Genomic DNA, 26,631 nt, shown 5'->3' with positions numbered 1-26,631 from the left:
GCCCCTAATGGTGATTTTCATAGCTGCATTTGCATCTCATCCTGCTGCTGCTTCTCCTTCTCCTTCTTCTTCTCTGCTTTTTTGTTCAAATGCTTAACCCAACTTGTTTATTTTTTTTTGCAAGTCTTCCTTTTATATATCATTTATTTGGAATATGTGCACTTTTACTGGGTTTAAATTTAGAACCAGTATCAATTTGATATTGTCTTTATCCAAAATGTGCCAAGACTGAAAACAGAGAAAGAAGTTAAAGTATTGTCTCTCAGGAATTTCTCCCAGTTTCCTATGCAATTTGAACCTAGAGTTTTGCCCCCTACAACTGGAAGTTTCAAAGTGAGTTCCAAAGTTAAACAGAACCAGAATCATCTGGTAAACTTTTTGGCAATTTGATGTCCGTTTCCCATTGATTTGGACTCTTGGGAGATGGGGCCTGGCATCTATCTTTTCACAAGCTCCTCTACTTATTTTTGCGCATACTATATTTTGAGAAGCAATGAGACTAGAATTTCTACAAACTTAAAAGAAAAGTTAAGATGAGAAGAGAAAGTCCTTTTAAATTCTGAAGAAATTTTGTTTCATTTTTCTGTTAAGTTTCCCTATTGAAGAAAAATTGAATAACGAGCTACAGAATAGATATTTCAGCCTTCATAACCTACCTAACTGAGATAATAATTCATGTTCAAATGAACTGTAGATACCACCCAATGTAAAGTAAAAATCACCATTTTTGGTCTTATTTCAATGATACTCTAATTTTAAGGTAAATATTCCATAATCACTCTATGCATAGAGGAACAGAGTTTTAGCTTTTTATGTTCTGGTTTTTTTTTTTTTTTAAAGATTTATTTATTTATTTCATTTCCCCCCCTCCCCTGGTTGTCTGTTCTTGGTGTCTATTTGCTGCGTCTTGTTTCTTTGTCCGCTTCTGTTATCGTCAGCGGCACGGGACGTGTGGGCAGCGCCATTCCTGGGCAGGCTGCTCTTTCTTTTCACACTGGGCAGCTTTCCTCACGGGTGCACTCCTTGTGCATGGGGCTCCCCCACACGGGGGACACCCTTGCGTGGCATGGCACTCCTTGCGTGCATCAGCGCTGCGCATGGCCAGCTCCACACGGGTCAAGGAGGCCGGGGGTTTGAACCGCGGACCTCCCATATGGTAGACGGACGCCCTAACCACTGGGCCAAAGTCTGTTTCCCCTTTTTATGTTCTATATGCCTGACATAATAGAGTTGAGTTAGGATTTACTGATTCAAATATTTGAATCTCATAATAAAAATAAATGTGTGAAAAAAATAATCTTACCACAAGAAACATAAAGTTTTTATAAAGTTCAGAGTTTTGAAAACTTGCATACCTTATTGAATAAATATTCCTGAGACCTTTTTGCAGGGTGGTGTAGTGGAATTAAAAACATTCAGATGGGGCTTTCAAAATGCAAGGGTATTGTTATTTATTCATGACTGAAAGAATACTACAAAGTATAATTGAAAACGGCTTTGAAATATGTCTTGGGGGTTAAATTTCTCTGAGGGAAATGAATTTCTTATTCTTTCACATAAGGCTGTGGGGGCATGCAATCTAGTCATTCATTGTGATATTATTTATTAAATGCCTGGGTTGTCATAGACATATGAGAGAGGTGCCTAAATTATCGTCTATCATCTATCTCAGTTCTATATGATTTTCAGAATGTCAAGAAGTGATAAACTGAGGATGTGGCTGATGTGGTCAGAGCCACTATCCAAATACAGGCAAGTACAGGAAAAAATCCTGGATATGAACACTCTAAATCATACTCATATTTCTTAAGAGTCCTCAAATGTTCAATTAAAAATATGTATAACTGATACACCAAAGGTTTCTTCCATTAGCAGAGTGGGGGTTTGAAAAAAGGAAATAAAGAGATTATGGTAAATGGTGTTACTGCAGCACTTGACTTTACAGGAAGCTCTTCGAGCACGTTTTCCATCTTTGAGCCATGAATCAGCACCTCATGTTTATCATGTTGAAAATGAAGGAAAATCATCACATTCTTCCTAGGTAAATCTTCCCCTTGATTTTTCTCTTCCTATCAGAGTCTGTGGTAGATTGAGTCATTGTTTAAGTCATAACACCCAGATCTGGGAAGTATTAATTCATTATAAATGGATTCCTCAAGTCCTAAAACCCTGTTCTCTGAATATGGACTCATTTGTAAATAGAATCTTCAAGGATCTTACTTGGATGAAGTGAAATTGAATCGGGATGGGGTTTAATCCAGAAAGACTGGAAATTCGTTTTAGGAAAGTCTATGTGGACAAAGTCAGATGACTGACCATGGGAACAAAAACCACAGGAGGAGCCTAGAGAAGATAGATTTCTATGTGATACTAATTGCCATCAAGCTGTCACCAGAACATTATAGACTTGGTGTGCAACACCATGATTTTGGAATTCTAGCCTCTAAAACTGTGAGAATAAATTCCTGTTGCTTAAACAAGCAGTCTGTTGTATTTGTCATAGCAACCCTGGAAAACTATACAATATCCCTCTGTAATTTATAGGGAGGAAGAACTATACATAGGGCATCCTTTCAATCAACTTTGGCTTTAGCTCAGTAAATTCATTTATCATGGTATTGAATCAAACAAGAGAAAGGGGGAAATTTATGATATTTGAAATATTCATTCATTCTACAAACTTTATTCAGTTACTACTATGTACCTGCTTCTAGGCTAAGTGAAAAGGAGAGGAAATAAAATACATATTTCTCAATACCAATGATTGCACCATCTAATGAGGGAAACAGACAATTACAGGGAGGGTTATATCAGGGAAAAAAGTTGTGGAAGAAGGGACATTTCAGTTAAAATCTGAAGAGCAAATAAAAAGCAGTCAAACAGTGATATAATGCAATCCAGTTAGGGCAATCAACATTTGTGTAAACACTGATTTCTACAAATCATGGCATATTTGTGAAAACTCCAAGTTCTGGGTATGCTCTTTCCAAGAATTGTCTTAGAAGTTATCAAAATTACCCAGTATTGGACAACCAGCAAGATGGCAGCAGAGTAAGGAGCTCCTAGAGTAGGCTTCTGCTAAAGGACAGTTAATAAACACTGAGAACTATCTGGAGCTAGCTAAAGCATTTATTTGGGGACTCCAGGAGATGAGACGAGCATCCTGCAACATCCTGGAAAGAATGGAAGGAGGAGACTGCCCACCTGCAAAAAAGATTCATAAGTGGAGCACGCCATGCCATGGAGGCTGGTGCCCATCCTCCACTGGAGGCACAAGCTCCCTGGGGAGCTGTTTTGTGGCTGGAATTGAAAGCTCCACTTCCGAAAAGGGGGGGGGGGGAGATGGTTGGGTGCCAATTAAGCTACTGCTGAGTAAATTAAGCAAGCTAAAGAATAACCATAAGAATAGCTAAAGCATGAACCTGTCCAGGTTGAAGAGCAGCCAGTAGCCACCATTTTGACTCCACCCCCAGCATGAGGTGAAGCCAGGCTGACCAAAAATCACAGTGACAGTAGGAACTAGTTTCTTTCACCCAGACTGGCCTGCAGTCATAGCCCAGGCTTCAGCCCCACCTCTAGCAGGGAGGAGGCTGGTGGGCCCTGTATCAGCCTATCCAGGTAACTTCGGGTACATTTGGCTGGCATAGACTGAATAGTCAGAAATCTACCAACATGTCCAGGAAGCACTATGCACACCAAACAGTGTAAATCCCAACTGGCCTACCCCAAGGCATATAGTTATCAAATTATCCAATGCTCAAGACAAAGGAAAAACACTGAAGGCAGAAAGAAAAAGAGAACCATCATATACAAGGGAAATTCAATAAGATTATGTACTGATTTCTCACCTGACACCATGGAGGCAAGAAGGCAGTGGTATGACATAGTCAAGGTACTAAAAAAAATTAAAAAATCCAGCCAAGAATACTCTATCCAGCTAAGCTGGCATTAAAAAATGATGGAGAGTTCAAAATATTCACAGATAAACAAAAACAAAGAGACAATTCCTGTAAGTAACATGCCCTTCCAAAAATGCTAAAGGGAGTTCTGCTGGAGGAAAGAAAAAACAAGAGAGACAGAGTTGAAGGAGAGTGTAAGAACAACTAAAAAGACAAAAAGAAATATAAAACAACATATGACATAAACAAATCCAAAGAAAATATGACTAATGTAAGTAATTCCTTGAGAGTAATAACACTGAATGTTAATGGATTAAACTTACTTGTCAAGAGACACAGAATGGCAGAATGGATAAGGAAATATGACCCATCTATATGCTTCTAAAAGAAAATCACCTTAGACCCAGGGATTCAAGGAGGTTGAAAGAAAACAGCTGAAAATAATCTTACAAGCAAACAATAGAAGAGGAGTAACTATACTAATATAGGACAAAATAGACTTTAAATGCAAAACTATTGTGAGAGACAAAGATTGGCACTACATATTAGTAAAAGGGGTAATCTTTCAAGAAAAAAGAACAATCATAAATATTTATGCACCTAATCAGGGCACCTCAAAATATTTGAGGCAAACACTGGAAAATCTAAGTGGAGCAATAGATGCCTCTACAATTATGGTAGGGGACTTTAATACACCATTATCACCACTAGACAGAACATCTCAACAGAGAATCAAAAAAGAAACAAAGACTATCATTAATATATTAGAGGATCTGGACATAACAGACATATACAGAACAATACACCTAAATACAGCAGGATATACATTCTTCTCAAGTGCAAATGGATCATTCTCCAAGATAGACCACATGCTAGGCCATAGAGAAAGTCTCAATGAATTCAGAAAGATAGAAATCATACAAAATAATTTCTCTGACCATAGTGGAATGAAGCTGGAAATCTGCAAGGTTCAGAGAACCATGTTAGGCACAAGATATGGAAGTTAAGCAACACGCACTTAAAGAAACAGTGGGTCAAGGAGGAAATCTCAAAAGAAATCTGTAACTACCTTGAAACTAATGAAAATGACAACATAACATATCAAAACTTATGGGATGCAGCAAAACCTGTACTGAGAGGGAAATCCATAACCATAAATGCATACATCAAAAAAGAAGAAAGAGCTAAAATTGAAGACCTAACTGCATACTTGGAGGACTCGGTAAAAAAACAACAAACTAACCCCAAAGTAAGAAGAAAGAAAGAAATAAGAAAGATCAGAGTAGAACTAAATGAATAAGAAAATAAGAAAATGCTAGAAAAAATAAACAAAACAAAGAGCTGGTTCTTTGAGAAGATCAATAAAATTGACAAACCTTTAGTTAGACTAACAAAGAAAAAAGAGAGGTGGAAATACACGAAATAAGAAATGAGAAGGGGGATATCCCCACTGACCCCACAGAAATAAATGCTATCATAAGAGGATACTTTGAAAAACTATATGCCAATAAGAAAGAAAATTTAGAGGAAATGGACAAATTGCTAGAAACACATAACCAGCCTACATTGATGAAAGAAGAAATTAATGATCTCAACAAACCAATCACAAGGAAAGAGATGGAATCAGTCTTCAAAAATCTGCCAACCAAGAAAAGCCCTGGGCCAGATGGTTTTGCAGGTGAATTTTACCAAATATTTGAGAAAGAACTAACACCAATCTTGCTTAACCTCTTCCAAAGAGTCAAAATAGAAGGAACATTGCCTAAGTCATTCTATGATGCCAACATTACCCTAATACCAAAGCCAAACAAAGGCACCACAAGAAAGGAAAATTACAGACCGGTCTTTCTAATGAACCTAGATGACAAAATCCTCAGCAAAATACTTGCTAATTGTATGAAACAACACATCAAATGAATTACACACCATGCACAAGTGGGTTTTATTCCTGGTATGCAAAGATGGTTCAACATAAGAAAATCAATCAATATAATACATCACATATACAGATCAAAGGAAAAAATCATATGATCATATCTACAAATGCAGAAAAAGCATTTGACAAAATACAGCCTCCCTTCCTGATAAAAACTCTGCAAAAGATAGGAATAGAAGGAAACTTTCTGAACATGATGAAGGGTATATATGAAAAACCCACAGCTAATGTCATTTATGATGGTAAAATTCTAAAATCTTTCCCTCTAAGATCAGGAACAAGACAAGGGTGCCCATTATAGCTGCTCCTGTTTAACAGTTTTTAGAAGAACTTCTTTAGCACTGAGGCAAGAAACAGATATAAAATGCATCCAAATTGGAGAGGAAGAAGTCAAAATTTCACTATTTGCAGCATACATTATTTGTAGCCAACATTATCCTATACACAGAAAGCTCTGAAAAGTCCACAACGAAGCTTCTAGAACTTATAAATTGGTTCAATAAAGTCACAGGTTACACGATCAATGCCCCAAAACAGTAGCATTTCTGTATACCAATAATGAGCAATCTGAGGAGGAAATCAAGAAAAAAAATACCATTTACAATAGTAAATTAGAAAATCAAATACCTAGGAATAAATTTAACGAAAGATGTAAAAACTTATACACAGAAAACTACACAACACTGTTAAAGAAGACTTAAATAAATGGAAGAATATTCCCTGCTAATGGATAGGAAGACTAAACATTATTAAGATGTCAATCCTACCCAAATGGATCTAAAGATTTAATGCAATCCCAATAAAATCAACACAGCATTTTTTTACTGAACTGGAAAAACTAACTATGAAGTTTATTTGGAAGGGAAAGAGACCCTGACTAGAAAAAGACATATTGAAAAAGCAGAATGAAATTGAAGGAATCAGGCTACCTGACTTTAAAACACACTACAAAGCTATTGGGGTCAAAATGTCATAGTATTGGCACAAGGGTAGACATACTGACCAATGGAACAGAATTGAGAGTTCTGATATATATCCTCACATATACAGTCATCTGATAGTCAACAAGGTCACCAAGCCCACTCAACTAGGAGAGAATGGCATCTTCAAAAGATAGTGCTTGGAGAACTGGATATCCATATGCAAAAGAATGAGAAAGAATACCATCTCACAGCTTATACAAAAATCAGTTCAAAATGGATCAAAGATATAAATGTAAGAGCCAAGACCACAAAGACCTTGTAAGACAATGTAGGGAAGCATCTACAGGACCTTGTAATAAGAAATGGCTTCATGAACTTCACACCCAAAGCATGAGCAGTGTAAAAAAAAATTGATAAATGGGACCTCCTCACAATTAAAGCCTTTTGCACCTTAAAAAAGTTTGTAAAGAAAGTGAAAAGACAGCCTACCCAATGGGAGAAAATATTGGTAATCATATATTGATATTAGCCTAATATCCAACATATATAAAGAAATCCTTTATCTCAAATAAAAAGACAAACAACACAGTTTAAAAATGGGGAAGAGATTTGAGCAGATGTTTCTCCAAAGAAGACATATGAATGGCTAAAATGAACATGAAAAGATGCTCAACATCACTAGCTATAATGTAAATGCAAGTTAAAACTACAATGAGATACCATCTTACACCCTTTAGACAGGCAACTATTAAAGAAAAACAGAGGACCAAAAGTGTTGGAGAGAATGTGGAGTAATGGGAACCCTCATCCACTGCAGGTGGGAATGTAGAAAGATCCAGCCATTCTGGAGGATAGTTTGGTGGTTCCTCAAAACAGTAGATACAAATTTGCCATGTGACCCAGAAACTCAACTGCTACTTATATACCCAGAAGAACTGAAAACAAGGACACAAATCAATATATGCTCACCAATGTTCATAGAGGCATTATGCCCTATTGCCAAAATTTGGGATCAACCCAAATGCCCATCAACAGATAATGGATAAACAAAATGTGGTATAGACATACAATGGAATACTATTCAGCTATAAGAAGGAATTCAGTACTAATACAGGGAATAACATGGATGAATCTTGAGGACCTTATGTTGAGTGAAGCAAGCCAGGCATTGAAAGACAAATACTACATGACCTTTGTGATATGAATTAAGCAAATCAAACTGTCTCAGAAAGCTAGAGACTGGAAGACAGAGTTATAGAAAATACAGGGGAAGAGGAAGATTGTGAGACAACACCCACAAGGGTGAAACCTATGATAGAGTGGAGGTAAGTAATTGTGCAGTGAAGGGATAAAACAGGGGCATAGGGATTCTATTGGGTTGGGCTTTGCAGGCTTGAGGGAGGTTAGGGAGGATGGTTCAGATGGTCCAAGGAATGGGGGTGAGGGTTGTAGGGAGCAAGTGAACACAGGAGATTGTTGGGTATGTGGTTGAAATTATAATGTTGAGAGTGTTTCAAAAATGGCAATGGAGGGATACTGGTATGGGATACCAATGACAGGTGATATATGACTGACAGGGAGCGGTACAGAACATATGTCCAGGGTGCATGGCAATGTTTGGATATACTCATAGTGGCAACAATTAAAAACCACAGTAGGGGGGGTACTGGGTTCCTGGCCAGTGGTGCTCTGTCGTGGTCCCTAGGGGAGCAGCGACAGTCTCCCAGGTACAGTGGTGGGGACCGGGAGGGAGTGAGGGTTCAACAGTGAGCCCCTGATACTAATGACTATGCTTGTGAGCTGATAAACCCAAAATAATAACAAGGCCTAGAGCAACTTTGTGCCTGGGAATTTCCTTCTGTCAGCCTTCATGTTACTCAAATGTGGCCAGTCTCGAAGCCAAACTCAGCATGTAAATGCAATGCCTTCCCCCCAGCGTGGGACATGACACCCGGGGATGAGCCTCCCTGGCAACGAGGGACCACTATCAACTACCAACTGATGATGCAACTGGAAAATGACCTTATACGGAAGGTTCAATGCGGATCAGCAGAATATCCATGTCTACATAAAATACCATGACTTTAAAATGCTGTTTGACCTAAAGTAAGGGGGAAATGGAAAGGAGAAATGAGTTTATATGGCTACGAGTTTCTAAAAAAGAGTCTGGAGGCTGGCAGAAGGTTTGCCCTCATGCACAACTGAGCAGAGTCAGAGAGACAGATAAAGCAGATACAACCCCCAGATATTGGTTCCTTTGAGGGCTAAAGAGACCCATGGGAGTTATGGTCATGGCCGATGGGGTTAACTACCAGGGCAGATGGCCCCTCTTTGGAAATGGTGTTTATGTGTGATGAATCTGGACTCAGATGGGATCTCCCTTCATAAGACTTTCATGCTAATGTGCTGGAGGTGCAGTTAATGTTGGGGTTTAAGATATATTTAGGGGATTTGAATCTCTGGACTGACAATGTGATAGCCAGATCCTGAGCCTCAACAGACTCCAGCACCTACAATCTGATTTATTGGACTTACCACACTCAGCTAAGATGGAGGTGAAGAAGGACAACCACCACACCATGGAGCCTAGAGTGATTACAACTGAAAATGGGAGGATTGCATCCAGCATCCAGGTGAAATCTGAGCCTCCTCTTGACATAAAGGTGCAATGGACACAACCAATCCAGTGTCCACATAGAAGAGGTGGCATTGGATTGGGAAAAGTGGACATAATGGACAAAGGGTATGGGGAAAGGCAGGAAGAGATGAGAGGTGGAGGCGTCTTCGGGACATGGAGCTGCCCTGGATGGTGCTTCAGAGGTAATCACCGGACATTGTAAATCCTCACAGGGCCTACATGATGGAATAGAGGAGAGTATGGGCCATGATGTGAACCAATGTATATGAGGTGCAGAGGTGCCCAAAGATGTACTTACCAAATCCAATGGATGTGTCATGATGATGGGAACGAGTGTTGTTGGGGGGGGGGGGGAGAGGGGGGGGTGGGGGGGTGGGGTTGAATGGGACCTCACATATATATTTTTAATGTAATATTATTACAAAGTCAATAAAAAATTAAAAAATTAAAAAAAAAAAAAAGAAATTATAATGTTGAGAAAACTCTTTAGAAAATATAATAAAGAAGGATTACTGGTTTAAGGTGTTTGATGGAGGATATTGGAACATGGTGCACCTGGTGCAGGCTTCTAGGGAGTGTATGAGTGCTCATCTTATCATATTGTGTTATATCAGTGGGTGGAGACCCATGCAATGAGCAGGAAGTTGTTATGCCCCCATCCTAGGGACATCTGCTGTTTTCAAATAGAGGAGATGGTGTCTCTCAAGATAATGGTTGGTTCCCAGTGGGCAAGGCCAGACTAATGTGTCAAGGCCCTGAGGTGAGGGGGAGAGAGGAATAAAATAGTTGGAAGAGAGGGTAACTGGGGGCAATGGAAGTGCTCTGCATTCTACTGCAATGATGGATACAGGACATGTTAAATTTCACCAAAAATGTATAAAGGTGTATAGTCTAAAATGTACACCATAATGTGACCAAAAATTTATAAAAGTGTACAGTCTAAAATGTATACCATAATTTAAACCATAATACAACTATAGTTAGTAGTTATGTTTCAATAGCTGTACATCAGTTGTAGCAAATGTAACATCCACATGTAAAAAGATCACTGCTGGGGAAGGGGGAAAAAGGTTTGATGTTGGGTATATGGAAGTTTCCTATATTCTACATGTGACGTTACTCTGATCTAAAACTTTTTTGAAGACATAATAAAATATTTTTAATTAAAAAACAGGAGGTAGACACTGAGGCAGAAATGAAAGAGATTGCCTTGTCACTGTATATATAGGGTAACACCTATTAGAGTGATGAAAAGCAAAATGTCAACAACAAAAAAAAACCATGATATTTTTCATTTTTAATACCCCTATTTTTTTTACTTTATTTTAGTTTTTCTAAATTATGTATTCTATTTCTAATCTTTAAACCTATCATTACTATTTCATTTTCCTATTAATTGAATTTGGCAATATATTAGACTTCATTTGTGAAGAAGTTTTGGATTATAGAGGTGTTCAACTATGGCAGGGGAGAAGCACTGATGTGTGGTATCATTGATGGAGGGTGCATGGGTGGCAGGGAGTTCTCCGGGGCATGAATATAGGGTACATAGATATGTTTGGATGTTCGTTGGGTATTGACATAGGGGGGAGAGTTTCACATGACAACTGAGGGAGTGCTGAGTTCCCATTCCGGGAAACTCTGTTGCACTCCCCAATGGAGCAGCAACAATCCCCCAAGTACAAGGGCAAAGACCAATGAAGAAAGAAGGTCCAATAATGGGCCCTTGATATTAATGACTATGCTTATGAGCCTATGTGCTTGAAATTTCAACTAGACTAAGTGTTACCTCTTGAAAGCCTCCATATTGCTCAAATGTGGCCATTCTCTAAGCCGAACTCAGCATGTAAATGCATTACTTTCCCCCCAGCATGGGGAATGACTCCTGAGAATGAGCCTCCTTGGCACCGAGGGATTACTACCAAGCACCAGCTGGTGATGCAACTAGAAAAAGCTCTTGAATAAAAGAGGGAAATGGTAAAGACAAATGAGTTTACATGGCTAAGAGACTTCAAAATGAATTGGGAGATCATCAGAGGGATCCTGCTTACACACATCTCAGCAGGATCTCAGTAATAGCCTCAAGTAGTGGTGCTTCTGAGGGCTATGGAGACACCTAGGTCTTATGGTCATGACAGAGGGCTCTGGATTTCATTGCCTTATCAGTGGGCCCTACTTTGGAATTTGTGACCCTGAGTGTGACAGAGTTGGACTCAGATGTGACCTCTCTATGCACACCTCTCCTGTCACTTTTTACTGAACCTGGGGTTGGTGTGTGCTCAGGAAACTTGAACCTCTGGATTGTCTATGTGTCAGCTAGGCCTGAGCAGAATTATAACACCTACTCTCTGGTTCATGGGACTTACCCAGGTAAGCTAACAGGGAAGTAAGGACAGTCAACTACCACACCAGGGAAATAAGAGAGTCTATAGTAGCAAGCAGGAGAATTCCATCCACCAGCCATGTGGGATCTAAGTCCTCTCTTGATTCAAAGGTGGAGTGACATTGCCATCCAAAGATCCTTCGGATAGAGGAATAAAATATTGATTAGAGTGGGCTTGCTGTTATTCTACTATAGAATTATTGTGACTAGCAATGGAAGAAATTATATCATTGATATGGAGATAGCAGCCATGAGAGTTGCTGAAGGCAGGAAGAGGGAAAAGGAGTGTGATATGGGGACATTTTCAGGACTTGGAGTTGTCCTCAATGATACTACAGAGAGAGATGCAGGATATTATATATCCTGCCATAACCTACCAAATGGACTGGGAGAGAGTGTAAACTACAATATAAACTATAATCCCTATTGTGTAGCAATGCTCCAAAATGTAGTCATCAAATTCAATGAATGCACCACACTAATGAAAGAATTTGTCAATGTAGGAGTAGTGGGAGTGTGATGAGTGAGGTGTATGGGAACCTCATATATTTTTTAATGTAACATTTTTTTAAAGATTTTTTAAAATTTATTTCTCTTCCCTCCCCCCCCTCAGTTGTCTGCTCTCTGTGTCCATTCACTGTGTGTTCTTCTGTGACCACTTCTATCTTTATCAGCATTTTGTGTAATCTATGTCTCTTTAAAAAAAATAAGAAAAAAAGAAAAAAATGAGCATGAGTTTAGAATATTCACAGAAAAACAAAAACTGAGAGAATTTCTAACCAAGATTTTCAGGAAATTCTAAAGGTTATGCTAAAGCCTGAAAAGAAATGATGGGAGAGAGAGGTCTAGGAGAGAGTCTAGAAATGAAAATTTTATCAATAAAAATAACTAAGAGTGTCAAAAAGTGGTGAAAATAAAATGTGATAGATAAAACTCAAATAGGAATAAACTTAACCAAAGATGTAAAGCACTTGTATTCAGAAAACTGCAACTCAATTTTAAAAGAAATTTTAAAAAGCCTACATAACTGGAAGAATATTCCATGTTCATGGAATGGAAGACTAAATATCATTAAGATGTCCATTCTACTCAAATTGATATGCAGAGTCAATGCAATCCCGATAAAAATTCCACCAGCGTTTTTTAATTGAAAACATGATTGTCACATTTATTTGGAAGGGTAAGGGGACCTGAGGAGCCAGAAATATCTTTAAAAAGAAAAGTGAACTCTCATCTCTAGACTTTGAATTATACTACCTAGCTAGAGTGGTAAAAACAGCATGGTTTTGGCATAAAGACAGACACATAGACCAATGGAACCAAATGGATGGTTCAGAAACAGACCCTCACATGTATGGTCAAGTGATTTTTGACTAGCCTGTCAAACCCACACAGCTCATTCTGAACAGTCCATTCAATAAATGGTGCTGAAAGAACTGGGTATTCTTTCCAAAAGAAGGAAAGAGGACCCCTATCTCACACCTTATCCAAAAATGAAATCAAAATGGAACAAAAATCTAAAAATAAAAGCAAGAATCATAAAGCTTCTAGAAGAAATTGTAGGAAAATAGCTTCAAGACCTGGTAGTAGGTGGTGGATTCTTAAAGGAGATAAGAGGAGGACTGAGATGGACTACTCATGTTTAATGTATGTAGCAGTTTGAATTAGCTTTACTGTAAAAGTGTGGAAATGTACAGAGTGGATGGTAACACAAAGTAAAGTACAGTTAGTTTATAAATGGGGATGTGGCTAAAAATGATAGTCTATATATGTAAATGTCAATTGACAGAATGCTAGAAACTAATCTAGGAACTGAATAACACAGTAAACCAAGAGGTGGATAAAAATTGTGGTTGACAGCACAGATGCAAAAATGTCCTTTGTGAGCTAGAGCAAATATACATGACTATTGCAGGGTGGTGGGAATATGGAGAAGTATGGGAAAGATAACCTGGAATGACCTATGGACTGTGGTTAGCAGTAAAAATAAAATATTCTTGCATCTATGCCAAAGATGTACTGTGTTGATAATGGGGCAGTATGGAAAATGTGTCCAAATGTACACTATGGACATGGTAACAATCAAATGATATTATTTGTAATAAATGTTCCACCACAGTGTGGCGTTTTGATAGAGGGATGTTGTATAAGTTTACAACTTCTGACATAAAAATATATTTTAAAAAAATAATAGGGTGGTTTGGAGGAAAATATACCAAATTTAAGATAAGGACTATAATTATTAGTAACATTATGGCAATATTCTTTCTTAACTTGTAACGAACCTTTCACAACAATGCAAGGTGTTGGTGGAGGGTGGATGTATGGGACCCCTGTATGATGTGAAGCATGTTTGCCTTGTAAGTTCACAACTTTTACTGTACACTTATTGTCTATATATATTCATATATAAATGATATAAAGATAATAATAGGGTGGGTTGGGTGAAACATACTTTGGTTAGTAGTAATATTTTGACAATACTTTTTAATCATTATTTTAAAATGTTTAACAAAATGCAAGGTTTTGGTGGTAGGGTGAGGTACAAGAGTCCTGTATGATGCTATATGTCTGTTTTGCAAGTTCACAACTATTACTATACACTTATTTGTTATGTATGTTTATGTATAAGTGATATACTTCAATAAATTTTTAAAATTTAACCAATGCCATAAGTATTCTATAAGTGCTTGGCAAAAAAAAAAATCAAAATAGTTGAGTTAAGGTAACTTTTCAAGGTCAATATTTTATTAACTAGATTGTTAAATTCTAAAATAGAGGAATTTGGTGCCTATGCTATTAAATTTATTTAGGCCAAATATTTTATTTCTCTTACAACTGGTTTATAATATTGTGGGGCCTTTATAAGAAGAATGGAGAACAAGACATTGTTTTAGCCTTTGCTCATCTACTTAAAAAATATATTGGGGAAGTGGAAATGGCTCAACTGATAGAGCATCCACCTACCATATGGAGGGTCCAGGGTTCGATACCCATGGCCTCCTGACCCCTGTGGTAAACTGGACCTCGCGCAGTGCTGCTGCACACAAGGAGTGCTGTGCCACACAGGGGCACCCATGCATAGAGGTGTCCCATGTGCAAGGAGAGCTGCCCTGTGTGAAAAAAGCACAGCCCACCCAGGAGTGGCACCACACACATGGAGAGCTGATACAGCAAGATTATGCAACAACAGAAAAAAGTGATGCAGTTTCCCAGTGCTGCCTGACAATACAAGCAGATGCAGAAGAACACACAGCAAATGGACACAGAGAGCAGACAACAGGGGGGAAGGGGAGAGAAATAAATAAAAATAAATCTTTTAAAATATATATATATAGACTCTATATGAAAAGCTATTTGTGTTATGTATAAATCAGATTACCTTCTTGAGCCTAAATTGGCAAGTTTTTTATGACCACGGTATGAAATTCTTCATGCAGGTCCAAAGTGTATAAAATGAGAAGAAAGGAGGAAGTCTAAAATAGCTATATGATATAAAGTGGAAAATTAGGGTTTAGATGAAGATGGAAATCAGACTGTAGGTGACTAGAAGAATATTTATCTTCCTGGGAATTTGCAAATATTGGTAATGGCTTTGGATGTAGGGTGACTGACACCAGAGTTACACAAATAAAGATATCCCTAGCTTTCCATTTAAAAACTTCTAGCCATTATTACCTGAAATAAATTATTATTTATGGCACATAAAAATAATCTTTAATATCAATTTATAACAAACATTAATAACTGTAGCAAACATTAATAACTGTTATAACAGATGAGATATCTTTGCTTATAATAATCAATGAGCAAATATATATTGGGGGCAATATTCTATTACCCAGGACTCTAAATCCACACTCTCCAAATTCTAAATACATTCTTACCACAAGCAAAGTACGTCACTTGTTAGGATCAGATTTGTGATGATGAACCTCGATGAAGTTGACAAGAATGGGATGCTGGTGTGATCTCTAAAGAAAATTAATCTATTTTATATCTAGGTTCTATTTGAATTGATGGGTCATAAATGTCTGAATAGTGTTTATTTTGAAGATAATGTTACAGGAGTTTGTCAAGAATACAGAGAGGAAATTAAATAACACTGTAAGAGAAATAAAGAAGGCATTATCCTACAAAACTCCATCATGCGTTAAGACAGTAAATTCTGTTGATTTTCTTAAATAACATTCCAAATGTCCCTTATAACTGTTTAATTCTTGTCATTAGGATTTAAAATTTTTAAATTCATCTACAAATCTAATTTTAACCTCTTAAGATATTCCCATCATTTTGTATATTAACATCATTACTTTATATATAGTAAGTTCATCCATTGCCTTATAATTTTATAGTTTCTTTTTACCTAGCCTCTAGGATAATCTTCATACCATGATTTTTTTGCATATCTTTTGAATATGATTTATTCCCTTCTGTCTTAAAGAAATGTTCTCATAGCCTGTCTACTCTGAAATTTCATATATAGTGGATTAAAAGACCAATTAGCTAAAATCAACATATGCTATGGCATTCTGAATTTATTGTGAATTAGAAACAAATAGAACCATGAGTGTCATGATGAAAAATATGTTTTTTCAAATTTCCTCTCATAAAAGAACCATTTAAAATATGAATGAATTTACATGTGTAGTTATTCTAGAAACACGAAACCTTAAAAAAGTGCATGTGCTCTAATGTCTAAGAAAAAAGAAGATATTGAGAAGTAAAAGGGAGTGAAATTTTTTAAAATTTAGTCCTTAATTTAAGTGAATGTTTAATCCTTCCTTTAAGTTACTTAGTAAATACATAGGATTTATTAGTCAGCCAAAGGAGTATTGATGCCAAATAACAGAAATTTGTTGGTTTTCATAAAGGATGTTTATTTGGGGTAGGAGCTTACAAATACCAGGCCATAAAGATAAGTTAATTCCCTCACTGAAGTCTATTTTCACATGTTGGAGCAAGATGGTTGCTGACATTTGTAAGGGTTCAGGTTTCCTGGGTTCTTAACTTCCAGGGTCTTGCTTCTCACTAGGGTTCAAGGTTTCTCTCTTCCCAAGGCTTGCTTCTTCCCAAGTTCAGGGTCCTTCTCTTCCTAGGGTTTGCTTCTGTTTCCACTCTGAGCTTACTTCCTGGGGCTCTAGTTTAAGGCTTCAGCATCAAACGCCAACATCAAAAACCCTCAACTCTGTCCTTCACCATGCCTTTTAATTGTGAGTCCCCACCCACCAAGGGGCTGGGGCATAATGCCATAATCATAACTTAATCATGCCCAGGTACAGACTAGATTACAAATATAAACCAATACCTATTTTTGGGAAGTCATAACCATATCGAATTGCTACATAGGGAGACAAATTATTTAAATGGAAGGAAAAATATAAAGTTGCCACTTAGCTGTTATTTACTTTTTTGTTTAAAAGTTATTTTTTAGTCCTTATTTTATCCTTTTATTTTAAGATACAAAGAAGACAAGAGGAAAAGACTGTGACTAAATTTGTTGGGTACCTACTACTATTTGTTAGGGACTGTGCTTGGAGCTTTAAAATAAACCATGTCATTAAATCTATACTGTTATCAAGTGTGTAAGACAGTTATTTCTATTTAAAAACAATGAGGATAAAGATGCACAGGCCTTCAAACACACTTAGTATGTGATGGACATACAAGAGCATATAAATTGTAAATATATAGGAATATATATGTGTGTGTATGTGTGAAAGTATGGGAAATATGTGTATATACATATATAGTGTAGGATATGACTCAAAAATCTGAGGTCTTAGGTGAAATAATGACTAAAATTGCTAATAGTCCTGTCATAGAGAAGACACCTCATGTGGTAGTTTGAGATTATTTTATGAATCCCAAAAAGAGAAAGATTATGTTTGTAAACTAATCTATTCGTCTGGGTGTGATACACTTTGATTGCCTTAAATCCAGTTGAAAATGTCTTTTATTAGTTTACTTAATAAGATCCCTTAGGGCTTTGATTTGAGTCACTAAGATATAACTCAGGTTGAGTCCCCACCCTCTTCCTGGGTCTGATATAAAGGGACACACACGAGAAGACATGGGAAGAGAGAGCTTTGTCATTTTTATCCTGGGGTCCCCAGGAGAGAGGAGCCATTTGCCTTATAGTTTGCAGCTGACTTTGGGAAGAGACCAGAACATCTGAGACTAAAATAGAAGGTCTGGAAAGAAAGGAGTGCTAAGTCAGGAGAGAGAGAGGACTAGAAGTCCTGAGGGAAAGGAGAAATCAGGCAGAGATCAGTGACCAACTACTTTAATACGTGGCAACTGACTGATGAGAAAGCCACTTTGAACAGGACTTTTTATGTACTTGTAACTGTAAGTTTTTACCCCAAATAAATACCCTATATAAAAGCCAAACAGATTTCTGGTACTTTGCATTGGCACCCCTTTGGCAGACCAATTCACCTAGAAATACTGTTTTCCTCATCACTTCCCCTCCTCTGAAATTTTCAGCTACAAAAGTATAGAAAGCAGAGGGTGTATTTGTATACTTAAATTCCTGGAGTCTCTCCCCTGCTTCCATGTGGCAGAGGAGCCAAAAACTGACAAAATTTGACCTTTGGTAAGGTCCACTACCTGACCAACAATTAAACATAAAAGTTTACCTAGATTGCTGATTTTCTACAGTTATGATAAAGGAAGCAGGAAAAATTGTTAGTATGTGTGGAGATACCACTGTTAAATACTGTGCCATTTATGTAGATTTTTTCATATAATTCTCATGGTAATCTACATATTTTGACTACCATTATGTTGAGACTCACAATCAGGGCCAAGATAATATAGCAAGTGAATAGCAGGTTCAAGATTTAAAAGGATACTTCTCTTGCTACAAGATTCATGTTCTTTCCAAATGCATTTTGATTATCTTAAAGGCTTGAATATTTTCCTACATTCAAATAATGAAACAATTTTCTTGATCTGAATTATATTACTTTTGCAGATAAATAAATGTAAGAGTGCATGGTCATAAAAAATTAGTGCACTGTGGCTAACCAATTTTTCGCAAGCAAAGATTTCTAGTATTAGTTTCATTTACTATTATATGCACCTAGCAATTACAGGGAATTTCACATTTAATCAATTAAGATAAAATGAATATATTTAAATTTATTTTAATTATATGTATATCAAGATCAATGCCATTGAACAGATATAGGATACTGTATGTTATATAAAGTAATATAATTTATCCTTTTATGCCTGTTAGAAGCATATACAATAATGCTAAGCATATAAAGTTACAGAGGAAAATATTTTTAATAATTGCATTATTTGTATAAATTTGTATGAAATTCTTGTCATCAGATATACCATAAAATTATCATAATACACTGAAAAATATTTAATAAATGTTGATGAACATGAATTTCTAAGTGGAGGTATTAGAGCATGATCCAAATCTAGCAAAATATAGAGGCCAATATATTGTCATGTAAATCACTTTTTAATAATGTTACTAAGTCTGAATACACTATTAACTTTAAATATAATATTGGGGAAAAGAGGGAAATTCCTAAAAGATAACCTAGAAGATGACATTTAAGAAATATTTCTAGAAAACAATTATTTTTATCTCTCTTATGGCCTTTGAATAATGTTTTTCAAAGGTTTATGATTCAATCTTTCTCTTAAATTGGTAAGAGGATCTGATGGATATATGTTGCACGTTTATCTTTTATACCAAGGAACTAAGGGGTGCTTCAAGATGAATAGTTCCTTTTAACAATAAGTAAAAATAATTTCTATATTGTTACTAAATGTTCTGTATTTTTAAGCTATGTGTTATTTTTTGTTTGTTTTCGAATACACTTAAAATATAAACATAGCTGAATATGTATTCATGCAAAAACCTGCTGGAAAAGTAAGTTTTAAAACAAATTTAGGATGAATATTAATCAATTATGTCCACCAAAACTACCATCAGTCAACACAATACTGGGCTTCACTTAGTTTTAAACCATGATTATGAAAAAAAGACAAAAGAAAAGCATAACATTTCAATTCTTCTCTCTTTTTTTAAATATATTTTTTATTTATTTTTAAAAGATACTTAGATTATATAAAATGTTACATAAAAAAATATAAGGTCCAATCCTCCTCTTGATGAGGAACAGCTGTTGCAATTCCTCTTGATTAATTACTTCACCCTGCTGTAGACTAGGTCCTTTTCATCCAAATGTTATCCAAATGTAAAGCTAGAAAACATTGCTATTTGATTTGGTTTAAGGATGAAATTAATAAGAGAGACTGACCAACATTAATTTGCAGAATATAATCTCTGTTACTAGATGATTTTTTCTTTTTAATATTTAAGTCCTCTTTTTATAGTTCAAATAGTGCTTACATGGAGAACTGCATTTTTGCCTGCCATTTGGATAAGTGAGAAAAAGTTCAATGAATTTGGCAAGGAGTTGTTTGGATAAGAGTGGAGGAAGGAACAAAGAAGGTGATAAAAATCAAGGACAACAGAGTGATTTGGGTAGCAGGGAAGGCAAAATACACTTCTATTTTATGTTGAAGGCAGCGGAGGACACAAATGATGAATAAGGTTGTTGATTAATGGTTAACTAGCAAAGAGGTTATCAGAAAATAAAAATGAGATAGACGACAAAATATATAAAGTTTGAAAATAAATATTTTTAATTCTTTTTAATTGTTTCTTGGGTTATTATGTAAATATTTTCCCACTATTAAAACTATTCAAGACATGACTATATGTATATATTTACATAAATTCATATAAGGTGTCAGATTCATTAAAAATATGTTTTTCATATGTTAATGCACCTTAATCAAAGGCACTCTATATGCTAGTAGCTTAGGGAATAGAAAACTAGGCTGAAGAACACTGTTGAAATTTTGTCAATTTCTTCCTGCATTTTAGATATTAGAGTTATTTTTGGTCATTCATTTTGCTATTTAGTGTTAAATTTTTAAGATATGACAGAGATCTTTTCAAGATTCTGATACATCTGTATGATAATACTCATTAACACAATGAAGTTAAAGGATCAGAATCTCTTAAATGTATATCCAGGCTATATATAGTGATGCTTGTGTATCTCTGTCATTCTTGGTCATAGACAAATAATAGGACATGAGGAAATTGCTATAATGCTGTCTATGAGGGTCGTGTGGCACCTTAATAGGTCTGCATGAACAGCTGGATAATTTCTCAGTTCATCATTCATGAGTTGTTCCATGAGTCCTGCCAACAGTAATTCCTCTAAGAAGCAATCATCCACATCTTGCTGTCCTTTAGGACTACAAAGTCGTCTTGCAACTGACGCCGCTATTTGAGCCTCAAAGTGGCATTTGTGCTGGGATGTAACTACCAGTTGCCAGACTGAAATAGGGTCCAGTAGTAATTGGGAAACTCTTTGTGTTTGGCATAGTTGTATTCTTTAGTTTAAATTCTTGGCCTTATGGTGTATCCCTGAGTTTTTTTTTAATATTCATGCTTATCATGGGGATGTGAAAGATGTTACATCTTAATGGAGCAAAACTGAAGAGGTATTTAATGTTCTTGAACTGAGAAGCTAGAGACCGAGATTGGCTCTTCAGAGATGACACTATTTTTTAAAATGGGTATTGTAATAGCCTTTGGAGCAACTGATCAGGACAGATAGATGTTTCTTCAGGTCTAAATAGACACTAGAGATTTATGATATGAATCTATTAGAATACATTTCATCAGTTTCTTAAATCCAGAAAGAAGAAGCACCTTTGATTTGAAGAACTTTTTCTGAGACACATCAACATGAAATAGGTGATTTGGACATTTTGTTGACATTCAGGAAAGTTTTGCTTGGAAGTGAGCATTCTTGCTTCCACCTCCTTGGCCAGAATCAGTGACTTTAATCAAGTGATATGGAATATTAACTTAGGGAAGATAATGTGAAGCTGAGCACTAACTGAAAGGTGCTCCCTTATTTTGCATATGTGCTTTCTCTCCATTTATGTGTTTTTATTAAATTCAACTAAAAACTTTATATTAATTTGCATAAAATAAGTAAATAATTGTATATACTTGATGGTACAATAAAGAAAAGAATGAGTAAATATTTTCATAGCCACAGTTTTCTGATTATAGTTCAGTAATAGGACTCTGTAATTTTCATAAAAAAATATAAAGCTGCTATTATTAGTGCCAGTAGTTTTTGCTTTTGCCAGCACTAGAACAATCACTTATTATTTGGTACATAACAATTTATGTAACATGTTTCTGATTTATAAAGCTTAGTAATAATTTGTAGTTGCAACTAATCTCCTGAATTTAAAAAAAAATTACTATATGTACATATCCTTATACAAAGCATTACTAATTTTTCTTATTTTGAGTTTTTAAAAAATTTTTTCAGACTTTTTTAGTTTTTGATCTTTCATTCATCTTTCAAAATTATGCTTCTAAATTTTATCCATGCTATGTCCATGCATCTTTGTTAATTTTTGTCAATATTGTATAATACTATGTTGCGGGACAATATCATGATTTAATTATATATTTATCTATTTTGGGCTGTTTTTGATAATACAAATAATGCTACTCTATTGCACATATTCCCTAATACACATTAGCAAGAGTCTGTCTAGGCTTGAAAGTGGAGCTCCTGGGCTAAGTATTTTATATGTATAACTTTAAGATTATACCAAATTTGTCCTATATTCCCACAATTTCAAGTTTTGTGAGACATTGCCAATCTTATACATATAAAAGCATCTCATTATTGTCTTAATTAGTAATGAGTTTGTGAATATCTTTCATTTGTTTCTCCTACCTGTTTCTTGCTTCCAGTCATTCCACGAAATGTATGTTTTCTGTATATTATTTCAAGTGCATTTTCTTTTCATTATTGATTTGTCTGTGCTTTTGCAGTATACTTTAGATACTAATTCATTGTCAAGGATATGTGCTGCAAATATCTTTTCTGAATTTTTGTTCCCTCTTTTACTATTGATATGCAATTTTTTGATGAAAAGTTCTTGTTTGAACGTGTTCCAGTTTCTCAAAGCTTATGTACATTTCTACTTCAAGGCCAACTAGAGATTACTTTATCTTGTCTTTTCAAGGTTTTATTTTTTCTGTTTTACATAAAAGTTTTCAATTGATTTGAAAGTAACTACTGTGGATTTTTGTTAGCTAGGGATCTATTTCATGGTTTTTTTTAAATGCATGAATAATTTGTCCCAGCACCATTAATTAAACAGTCACTCCTTTCCTTTTTTCTATATTAATGACTATAGTGATTCTTCCAACACATGCAAATGTACATTAGCTCATGGATTTATTTGGGAGCTCTCTGTTTTGCTTATTCCTATTCTAAGTCCTCATTAACTTGAATATTTTCATTTTCTAGCAAATATTGTTATTGGACAGATGAAGTTTCTCCAACCTCTCTCTTCTTCATGAGCCTCTTGATCAGTGCTAGGCCTTGCAATTTCATATAAATTTTATAAAAATCTGTCTGAAAATTGTATAGTAATTTCATTGAACCTATAATCAATTTGGAGAAAAATGGACATATTGAATCTTTCAATCCCAGAGCATGAGTATTATGAGATTATTGTAGCAGAGGCTTCAGATTATTCCAAAATCTATTCTTTCTTTCTTCAATAGTAGAAAATGTAAAGACATACATCTTGAATAAAAAGTACATTGTCAGCCTCCTTGCATCATTATCTGACACTGTTCCTAAATTATGACTACTGGAATATAAGCAGTATGTTATGTAGTGTTTTTGTGTTGTTTTTAAAGATTTATTTTATCTATTTATTTCTTCCCATGCCCTCTTTGTTTGCACTTGCTCTCTGTTCTTTTGTGTGCTCATCTTCCTTTTAGGAGGCACCAGGAACTGAACCTGGTGCCTCGCATGTGGGAGGGAAGCACCCAATCACTTGAATCAGCTCATTGTCTTGCTCATCCTCTTTAGGAGGCACTGGGAACTGAACCTGGGATCTACCATATGGTAAGCAGGAGCCCAATCACTTGAGTCATATCTGCTTCTCTGTAAAAGCTTTTAAAACTATTCTTTAGGAGACAGTCAACATAGATACGTTGCACTTATTTTCCCTTCTCCTAGCCTACTGCATGCGACACAAATGTCACCTTGTTGGACTCTGTGGTTATTTGGAACTGGATGTACCCCAGAAGATAAGGTTCTTAAAGTTAATCACTTCATGTGAGTATAAACCCATTTTAAGTAAGACCTTTTGCTGAGGTTATTTCAGTTAGGCATGGCTAAGTACAGGTCTTAATCCTCTTACTGGAGTCCATGATGGGACTGGAATGAATACAGAGAAAGAGAGAGAGAAACAAAGATATAGAAGCAAGAAGCTAAAATCAATGAAACCAAGAAGATAAGGGAGAGACCAGAAGATGCTGCAGAATGCCTTGCCATGTGGCAGAGGAGCCAAGGATTGACAAAATTTGGCCTTTGGGAAGAAAGCATCACCTTGATGACACATTGATTTGGACATTTTGTTGACCTCAAAATTGTAAGCAAAAATTCCCATTTTTTAAGCAGACCCTGAGGATGGGAGCTGTACCTAAGTGTGACTGAGAGATGAGCTGGATGAAGCCTGGTCCCTGATGGAATTCAGGTACAGTCTTCACACCAGCACTGGGTAGCCTGTTGCTGGATTTTTATTGTATGAGAGAAAAGTATACTTCTATCCCACTCATTGGTATCTTAAATTTTGGGACATATGTGATTAGCTCTACCTAACCCTGAATAACATTATTATTTTATTAGGTGTAAAGTAATAGGGAATTGTTACAGCCTCCTGGCTACTTGAATTTTTATCATTATATGATACCTCTTACCTTCCCTAATATATTTTTTCGTAACATTTACTTTACTAATATTAATATATTCATCACAGTCTTCTCTTCTATCCATTATTTTTTTTAATGTTTAAAGTCTTTACATTTACTGGGTATTTCTTCTAAATAGCATATTGTGGAATGCTGTTTCATTTTTCCAGTCAGTCTGTTTTTGCTTTTCTGACAAGCATAGATTCTATGATTGTTGATACACTTTGACTTTTTTCTTCCATCTTGGTGTTTTATGCTTGTCCAGTTTATATGACCTTTTAAATTCTTTTTTCCTTTAATATTTCAATTGAAGATTTTCATGTTTTCCCTTTTTATATTGATTTTTAACCTTATAAAATTTGTAAGCTTGCGGTTCTCTCTCTAACTTTGCATGCATCGTTCAATATTGACAATTGCCTCCAGGATGATTCAAAAGTTAACTCTTTCACTCTGATCTAATCAATCTATTTTACTGTCTATTTATTTCATAGTTTTAGTTTTTATTTCTTTTTTAAGCTAAATTTATTGGGTATAATTTTTAAAAGTTAAATCTTATTTATATTTTGAAATATTTGTACCAGTTTTTAAAATCCTTTTGTCCCTCTGGGATTTTTTTTGCTGAAATACAACTTTTATAGTCTCTTCTGGAAATAATTTCTTGTGGTAAAATCAACTTTAGATTTTTGGAAAGTGTCATTATTTTTCTCTCATTCTTAATAGATAATTTTGCTGTAGAAGCAGATATATGCTGACAGACACTTTTTCTTATCACTTTGAAGCTATGAGGTTACTATTTTCTGGCATCCATTGATGCTGTTCCCCAGTCTACTGTCATTCTATTGCCACTCTTATACTTTCCCTTAGCCAATTTTAAAAACTTATCTTGTTTCCTTATTTATATAAATTTAAACTTTTTAAAATATTTTTAATACTTATCATGGTCACATATCTATGAATATATGTATCTGATCAGTTCTGAGATTACATTTGAAGGATTTTTAAAAAGTGTTTTAGTCAATTTTAGTGAAATATCAATATTACCACAAAAATAATAGCATTTTTCAGATGGAGAAGCCCTATCTCAGAAATAGGAGGCACTGATGCTAGTGACAAGAAGATCTATGTGGCATTCTAAAATTCATTTTGTAAAACAACAAAATCATTTTGTAGAGAGTTAAGATTACATTGCATAAGAATGTTTTTGTTGTTCTTATTCTACTCTTACTGAATTTTCTCACAAGTGTGAGTAGGTGGTAGGCTATTTTTACCTTATGGAGAAAAAAATTACAAAATAAAAGAGAGATGAATATTCTCACTGTGAGCACACACAGGATGCTACATCATTTCTGACTTATTAAATTAAATTTGTTTCTTACTTCCAAGAAAAAGAAAGGTGGGGGGAGGGAGGGGAGAAGGAAGGAAGGAAGGAAGGAAGGAAGGAAGGGAGGGAGGGAGGGAGGAAGGGAGGGAGGGAGGAAGGGAGGGAGGGAGGGAGTCAGGCAGGCATATTGGCAAACTAGTAAGAGTGACGTTACAGGAAGAAGTATTTTTTTTCAAATTCTACTCAATTTATTCATTTTTTAAAAGATATCACATTAAAAAAATATGAGATCCCCATTCACCCCCACCGCCCCCACCCCACCACTCCCCCCACAGTAACACTGTCCCCCATCATCATGACACATCCATTGCATCTGGTGAGTACATCTCTGGGCATCACTGCACCCCATGTCCCGTGTTCCACACCATAGCCCACACTCTCCCACGTTCCATCCAGTGGGCCATGGGAGGACATACAACGTCCGGCAATTGTCCCTGGAGCACCACCCAGGACAACTCCAAGTCCCGAAAATGCCTCCACATCTCATCTCTTCCTCCCATTGCCCGCACCCAACAGCCACCATGGCCACTTTTTTCACACCAATGCCACATTTTCTCGATTATTAACCACAATAGTTCATGAATAGGATATCATTGAGTCCACTCTGATCCTTACTGT

Source organism: Dasypus novemcinctus, chromosome 4 (genome assembly GCF_030445035.2).
Source record: "Dasypus novemcinctus isolate mDasNov1 chromosome 4, mDasNov1.1.hap2, whole genome shotgun sequence".
Classification (NCBI taxonomy): Eukaryota; Metazoa; Chordata; class Mammalia; order Cingulata; family Dasypodidae; genus Dasypus; species Dasypus novemcinctus.
This window is presented reverse-complemented; position numbering follows the sequence as displayed.